The sequence below is a fragment of the Rattus norvegicus genome, chromosome 14, assembly GCF_021556685.1.
Source record: "Rattus norvegicus strain SHRSP/BbbUtx chromosome 14, alternate assembly SHRSP_T2T, whole genome shotgun sequence".
NCBI classification, from domain to species: Eukaryota; Metazoa; Chordata; class Mammalia; order Rodentia; family Muridae; genus Rattus; species Rattus norvegicus.
The window spans coordinates 83,566,171-83,573,194 of record NC_141547.1 but is presented as its reverse complement, the minus strand read 5'-3'; the positions used below and the strand labels follow the sequence as shown (position 1 = coordinate 83,573,194).

Sequence of the window (7,024 nt, the reverse complement as noted above, 5' to 3'; positions counted from 1 at the left end):
GTAGGCTAGGCTGCTCTCCCCCTGGTCCAGCATTTTGTGTCCCTGTTGAATAAGCACTTATACTTTGGCCCTCTTCCCCCTGAATCTCCAGGACGCAGAGGTGGCAACGCTTTCACACCGGCCTCTAGCGCCTCATGAGTTACAGGCACGAGTTATAAGGTACTTTCAAAGTATGCTGACATCGCCACAGCGAGGGCGAGCATGCTCCCTGAAGCACTCTTCCCAGTTGTCCATAGGTGTCCCCATAAATGTAGGCCTGGCCCACAAGGTCTATGTGACTTGCCCTAGGACGGCTGTTCAGCAGCTCACAGCACAGGGTACCTGAATTCTACTGTGCCTTCCACTGAAGCCAGCTCAGGAATGGGCCAGAGGTGCATTGTAGGCCTAGGTATGGACAGGCCAGAGGCACGGTGTGGGGATGGAGGCCTGGCATTAGGCCAGGCTGTGATGAAGTCCCTTGCAGAGCCCAGCTTTTCCAGAACCACTTCCTTCCTCGGCCTCAGACCCTCAGGGCTCCCTGCCTTACCTAGGTGAGGCTGGGGACAGTCACAACTACCAAGCCTTTCTTCTTAGGCATCAAGAGCCCTTCATACACACCACAGGAGGAGGAAGTGGCTGGGCTCCTTCAGGGTGGCCTAGGCCCAGGGGCCCAGCTGCTTCCAGAAGAGGGCGCTCTGCAGAATCCTTGTGAGTGAGAAGCTTCCTGGAGTCTGTGTCTGAGTCTCCGTGAGCTTGTGTGCATGCGCGGTGTCAGTGTTGAGTCTGTGTTCATCAGTGTCTGGCCCTGTTGTGCAAGTGTATGTATTTGATTAGAGTGTTTGTGTGTATGTGTGGCTAAGACAGAGCTCAACTTCCCAAGTCCTCCCCCCACCCCGTGTGTGTGTGTGTGTGTGTGTGTGTGTGTGTGTGTGTGTCCATGCCTGTGTGAGCCTGTGTGGGTCTGGGTAGTAGACAGACATGACCCTGTGCATGTATGTGCCCATGTGTGTTTCTGCCTCTCACTGTCTGGCCCCTGTCCCTGGGAATCATAGGGCAGCCTCGTGTCATGAGGGCCACCGGCAGCTGGTTCCTTCCCCGCCCTACCCCTCCCACCCCGGCCACCCTGGATTTTTGGCACAGGGACAATGCTGATGTCAGAGCCGAGCTGTCAGCTTCCTTTCCCCACTGGGTTTTCCGAGAGAGAGAGAGAGAGAGAGAGAGAGAGAGAGAGAGAGAGAGAGAGAGACTGACTGTAGCACAGCTGCTATTAAATAACCACGAGTGTGTGTGTAAGGGGTGGGGGTGGGGGGCACTCATCGGTTTCCTGAACTTGGAGGCAATAAACAGAACAGGAAGCAACAGTGGACAGACACACAGGAAGCTGGAAGTTGGCCGCGGAGGTAGGGCCTGGCCTCATCTCTGTCCCCTCTTCTAGTCAAACTCACTAGGGCCACCTAACTGGACCAAGAGGTGACACTGGGGAGGTGGCCCAAGCCCTGTCTCAATGCTTGGTGCCAGGAAGACTTGAAAAAAGATCCCTCCCCCGCCAAGGATGTTAGGAAGGGGACATGTGAGGGAGAGAAAGAATGAAGGGTCCCATCCTGAGTGAGAATGGAGGAAGGGTTCCATCGTGAAATGAGGGTGGGAGAAAGACTCCTCAGGGCGAACTGTCTACTTTCTGGGAAGAAAAGAGTAAGTTTTGGACTCCTCGGGGACAGAAGCAGTTTGAGTTGCTGGGACAGTGGGACACAGCCAAGACTGGCTACCCTGTCAGGAAGCACAGCTTGGCTCTACTCTCACACCAGTCCTATACCCTGGAGCCTCTGCAGGCCTTCCAGGTCACAAGTCGGCATACCCACCAGCCTCAGGACCCCTCCCACTCCAAAAAGAGCATGCAGAATGCCCAAAAGACGTCCTAAGGACTCCAGCCCCACTCCCATTTCTCCTCTGACACACTTGGAAACTGAACTTGGGAGTTGAATTGTTCAGGGTCACAAAGGGTGCAAAGTTCTGCGTCCCTACCCCAGTCCACCCTCTCCGAAATAGGCCCAGGAAGTCTAATGGGTAGTTGGGGCAACTAGGAGATGCTCAGGGCAGTAAGATCTATCAGGGGCTCTGGGGCCAGTCATCCCAGGGGAGCACCCCCTTCTGCCTAGGTAGGCCAGGTGGCCAGCGCTTATCAGCCACAGGGCTCCATGACAAAAATCCGCTCTGATCTCCTGCCTAACTGGCCTCACCCTACCGCACCCCTGCATCCTGCTTCCGTTCCCTCTCTTTCCAGGTGAGACCTGTGCCTGGCACTTATCACAGTGGGTTCTGTGAGTCCCTCAGCTGTGGCATCTCCCCTGCGAAGACTTGAACCTGCAGACTGATAGGTGAAGACCGTCTTAGAGGGAAGATGGTTTTCTTTAACCTTAGCACCCCACCCCCACCAGACACAGACTCCTTGTCTATCTTTCCAAGCAGAGTGTGACTGTTAGCTGGAACAGAGGGGCCATGGACCCTGGAGTCTGTCAGACCTCCCTCAGATTCAGCTTTAGCTCTGTCACTTACAAGCCCTACCACCCAAGGCAGGTGGCTTCATCACTTAAACCTCAGTTACAATGTGTGCAAAATTGGTAACAGCGCCTTCAATCATAAGTTGGCAAAGCCACAGATACACCTTTATTACGGACACCTTTATCCGATACAGCTTCAAAGGTAAGACCCAGAGAGGGGATGCCACTTTCCCAAAGCCACACAGCAAGTCAGTAATCATATGTCCCGATGCTTGTCCTGGGCTGCCAAGGTGATGGGACTCCAGGTTTTCAAAACGAGTTTGCTTGTGAGGATTCAAAGAGGACTTATTCCTTGAAATCCCATTGCCTTGACTAGATCCAGTCATTGACTGTGGGGGTGTGGATGGGCTCCCTCAGTAACCTGGAAAACCGAGCTTAGGGTTCTTTGCCCTGTAAACGCTTAGCAGCTCCAAGCCCTGGTCAGCAGCGCCCCCTGCTGTCCAGAAGTAGCAGGTACAGTCGGCTCGCCGGCTCGCCGGCGCAGCCGGTACCAGTAGGAGGGTGGAGCTGTGTTGGCGGATTTGAGGAAGTGAGTGGGTGCCTGAGGTTCAGAATGGGGGTGGGCAGAGGCCATCCGCCAACACAGGGGAAGAAAGCTCCTCTTGAGGGCTTCCAGAGAAGCTTTGCCCTAACATCGGCAGGATGTAGCTCAAGAGATTGGCCACAAGGGGGTGCCAGAACCACATCTAGTGGTCAGTGAGGCACAGCCTTACCACGGTTCTGGGGGTAGCGGGTAGTGGCCTTTTCCTGGTCCCTGCTACCTGCTCCCACCTTGCCCTGACACTTCTTCCAGGCTATCCATTTTTCAGGGGGGCCACCCAGAGAAGGAAGATGAACTGCCTAAACTCACACAGCATGAACCAAATTCAACCCAGGGACACCTGGTTGTACAGACTGGTCACAGGCACCCCTTACTCCGTCCTGTCCCGGCACGGCATGACATGGACAGGATCCTGGGAACAATCTCCCATCTTTTTAGCAGCCCCTACCAGGTTTGGAGAAACAATGACAAGTTCGAGGTAAAGCCAGCCTCTCTTAATTTTGGATGCCAAGCCCCCAATGCAGGGCTCTACACAGACTTGATTTTTGTTTTCCTCTCTCTTTGTCATTGTCCTGGAGCTCGGATGCCCAGGTTCGAAGACCATCCAAGCTCTGATCTGGCTCAAGGTCAAAGGCAGACGAGTAATGACCTTGGCTGATCAAGCTCCCCAGGACACCCATGAAGGCCCCTGTAGACTGCTACAGCCTGTCATGGACAGGGACTGTCCTCAGACACTGCATCTATTGGAGGGTAAACGAGAGAGACCTCTGCAGGCTCAAAACTCACTGATCTGAAAATAAAGAAGGGAATCTGAAGTCCCTTGGGAATCCAGGAATCAAGACTACCTGTGGAATCAGGCTGACCCTACCACGATGGTAAAATGCAAGATTTGAACCCATGTGCTCTCTCCACTGTCCTTTACCCATCCTGTGAACTTTAACCCACAGGGCACTTTCACAGCTGGTCTTGCCAGCTTAGCCTGGACATCCTCCAAGAGAGTCTTCCAACCCTGTCTTACAACATATTCATTACAGATAAGGAGACAAAATCCTGGAGGGTTGTGTGGGCCAGCAGGTGCCCCTAATGCCCAGGGGAGCAATTGCTGGACCATCTACCCTCTTGGAGATAAGTGTGGGGAGCAGCGGTGCCCCTCCATACCACCCCTCAAGGGAATCCTACCGTGGTCTCGCAGCCCTCCACAGCTTGCACAGTTGTCCAGTCTTCAGGGCAACACCATCGTTGTTGGGCCCCTCTGCTTCCCTCTCCTGCTGAGACTTCTCTGGCGTTGGCTCCTCACCCTGCCCCCCACCTGACTTCCGTCTGAAGCTGGTGGCCTGAGGCTCCCCCCACTTCCACCCCACCCCCAAGCTGAGGACCAGAGAGGTAGACAGCCCACACCAGAGATGGAGCCCGACCCCAGGGTGGGAAAGGTGTTGCTGAGTTGCTGGTAGGAGAAACAGGGTTGGGTGTGGGGAGGGGGCGTCCCTGTACTTGATGCCCCTGGGCTGCGTGGCAAAGCCACTATGGCCTGAGTCACAGCTGACTGGGCCGCGCCTAGCCTGTCTGGGTGACCCAAGCCAGCATAAGGCAATGACTGGGCAGCTCTCCTCATGACCAGCTGGGGTCGACCTTAGGTGTTTTGACTCAGACCTGCCACGGGCTGTGTGCACAGCCACCATCCTCTGTCCCTGTCCCAAGAGCCTCAGGCCTATAGCTGCCCCTGTCCCACCCAGCCCCCACCTCATAACCCGGGGAGCTACCTGGCCCTTCTGATCTGCAATCAGCCCCAGGCTTCAGGGCCCCACCTGCTGTGGGACCTTCGGCCCTCCCTGGGCAAGCCCTGCCCTTGGGGACACTCCAGGAAGCAAGCTTTGTTGCTTGTGCTGAGGGCCTCTTGATCCACTGTGGACTGTGACCTTTTTCTTAGTGCTGCAAGGGGTTCTGTGGACTGCCCTGACGGGCCTGGTGTGGACAACCGGAAGATGATTGGGAACAGAGACTAAGAGAAGAGAGATACAGAAAAGAAAAAACAATAAGGGTGAGAGGGAGGGAGGGAGGGAAGGAGGAAAGTAGGGAAGGAGGGAGGGAGGGAGGGAAGGAGGAAAGTAGGGAAGGAGGGAGGGAGGGAGGGAAGGAGGAAAGTAGGGAAGGAGGAAGAGAGGGAGGGAAGGAGGGAGTGAGGGAGGGAAGGAGGAAAGTAGGGAAGGAGGGAGGGAGGGAGGGAAAGAGGAAAGTAGGGAAGGAGGAAGAGAGGGAGGGAAGGAGGGAGTGAGGGAGGGAAGGAAAAAAGAAAAGAAAAAAAGGAGAAGGTAAGGTATGAGGGGAGGGAGGGAAGGAGGGAGAGAAGGAGGCACTGTTTACAGTTTACAAACCTGCGTAGGACATACTAGCCTATAATTTCCCCAAGAAATCCCATCTTAGGGAAGTGAGCTCCAACAACACAGTGTGCAGAGAGAAAACTGTAGCTTGGCCTAAGAAGACAAGTAAGAGAAGGGCAGAGGCCAATTCATTTCACCTGCAAGGTCTTCCTTCCCCTCTCACTGAAGATAAATCAGGTTAAAGCTGGGATGCGGCTTGGCGGGGACATGGCCCGGGAATCCATTCTCTCTTTCACCTCCGCGGGGCCCTGGACATGCTACCAGGTGAAACATCTGTACTCACAAAGTCATTTTAAAAATTAAAACGGGGTGGAGGGTTGGAGAGACGGCTCAGTGGTTAAGAGCACTGACTGCTCTTCCAGAGGTCCTGAGCTCAATTCCCAGCAACCACATGGTGGCTCACAACCGTCTGTAATGAGATCTGATGCCCTCTTCTGGTGTGTCTGAAGACAGCGACAGTGGACTCACATACGTGACACAGGCTTTTAATTCCAGCACTCAGGAGGCAGGGGCAGGTTAATCTCTGTGTTATATGTGTATAGGTCAGTCTAGTCTACAGAGTGAGATCTAGGATAGCCAGGGCTACGCAGAGAAGCCTTGTCTCAGAAAACAACAATCCGGGACAGTAGTTAGCAAACGGCTCTGTGGGTAAAGTGCTTGATGCACAAGCAAAAGCCCCTGAGTTCAATTCTCTACATGGTAGCAGCCTGTGACCCCAGTCCTGGGAGGCACAGATAGATCTCGGATATACGTTGGCCAAGCAGCCTAGGCAAATGGTGAGTGTCAGATTCAATAAGAGATTGTAGTGTCCGGAAAAAGAAAGTGGATGGAGCTGGGGAGATGGCTCAGTGGGGAGATGGCTCAGTGGGGAGATGGCTCAGTGGGGAGATGGCTCAGTGGGGAGATGGCTCAGTGGGGAGATGGCTCAGTGGTTAAGATATTTGCTGCTCCTGTGAAGAATCCAGGTTCAGCCTCAGTAACCACAAGCTGGCTTACATAGCTCCAATTCCAGAGGGTAGAACACCCTCTTCCAACCTCCAAGGGCATCAATTGCTCAGACAGACACACAGACAGAGAGAGCACAATAGACATAAAAATAAATAAATCTAAAGGAATGAGAGGGCGGAAGGTCTGGAGAGACGGCTAAGGAATAGGAACACTTTGGCAGGCTACTCAAGTTCATTTCCCGGCACTTATGGCAGGTGGCTCACAACTGCCTGTAGCTCCGACTCCAGAGGCCTCTGCAGGCACCCATCCTCCCATGCACATATACACATAACTTTAAAAATAAAGATAAAAAAAAATTTTTTTTTTTGGATACAAGGTTTTATCACGCAGCCTTGCTGTCCTGGAACTCACTCTGTAGACCAGGCTGACCTCAAACTCACAGAGATCAGCCTGCCTCTGCCTCTAAGTGCTAGGATTAATGGTGGCACTACCACCCACTCCCCACAAATAAGACCTTATTCTTTTTTTAAAAAAGAAATTACTATGGGCTGGAGAGATGTCTCAGTGGTTAAGAGCACTGACTGCTCTTCCGGAGGTTCCTGAGTTCAATTCCCAGCAGC

At 53.7% G+C, this 7,024-nt stretch overlaps 1 long non-coding RNA gene across 1 annotated transcript; it reads left to right on the top strand.

The window, feature by feature from the left end:
- The first annotated feature begins 712 nt into the window (after nt 1-712).
- On the top strand, nt 713-5,095 carry LOC148001429 (uncharacterized). The gene is made up of 3 exons (XR_015637529.1): nt 713-1,379; nt 2,261-2,679; nt 3,347-5,095. It is a non-coding gene; the product is annotated as an uncharacterized LOC148001429 (long non-coding RNA).
- Nucleotides 5,096-7,024: the final 1,929 nt, after the last annotated feature.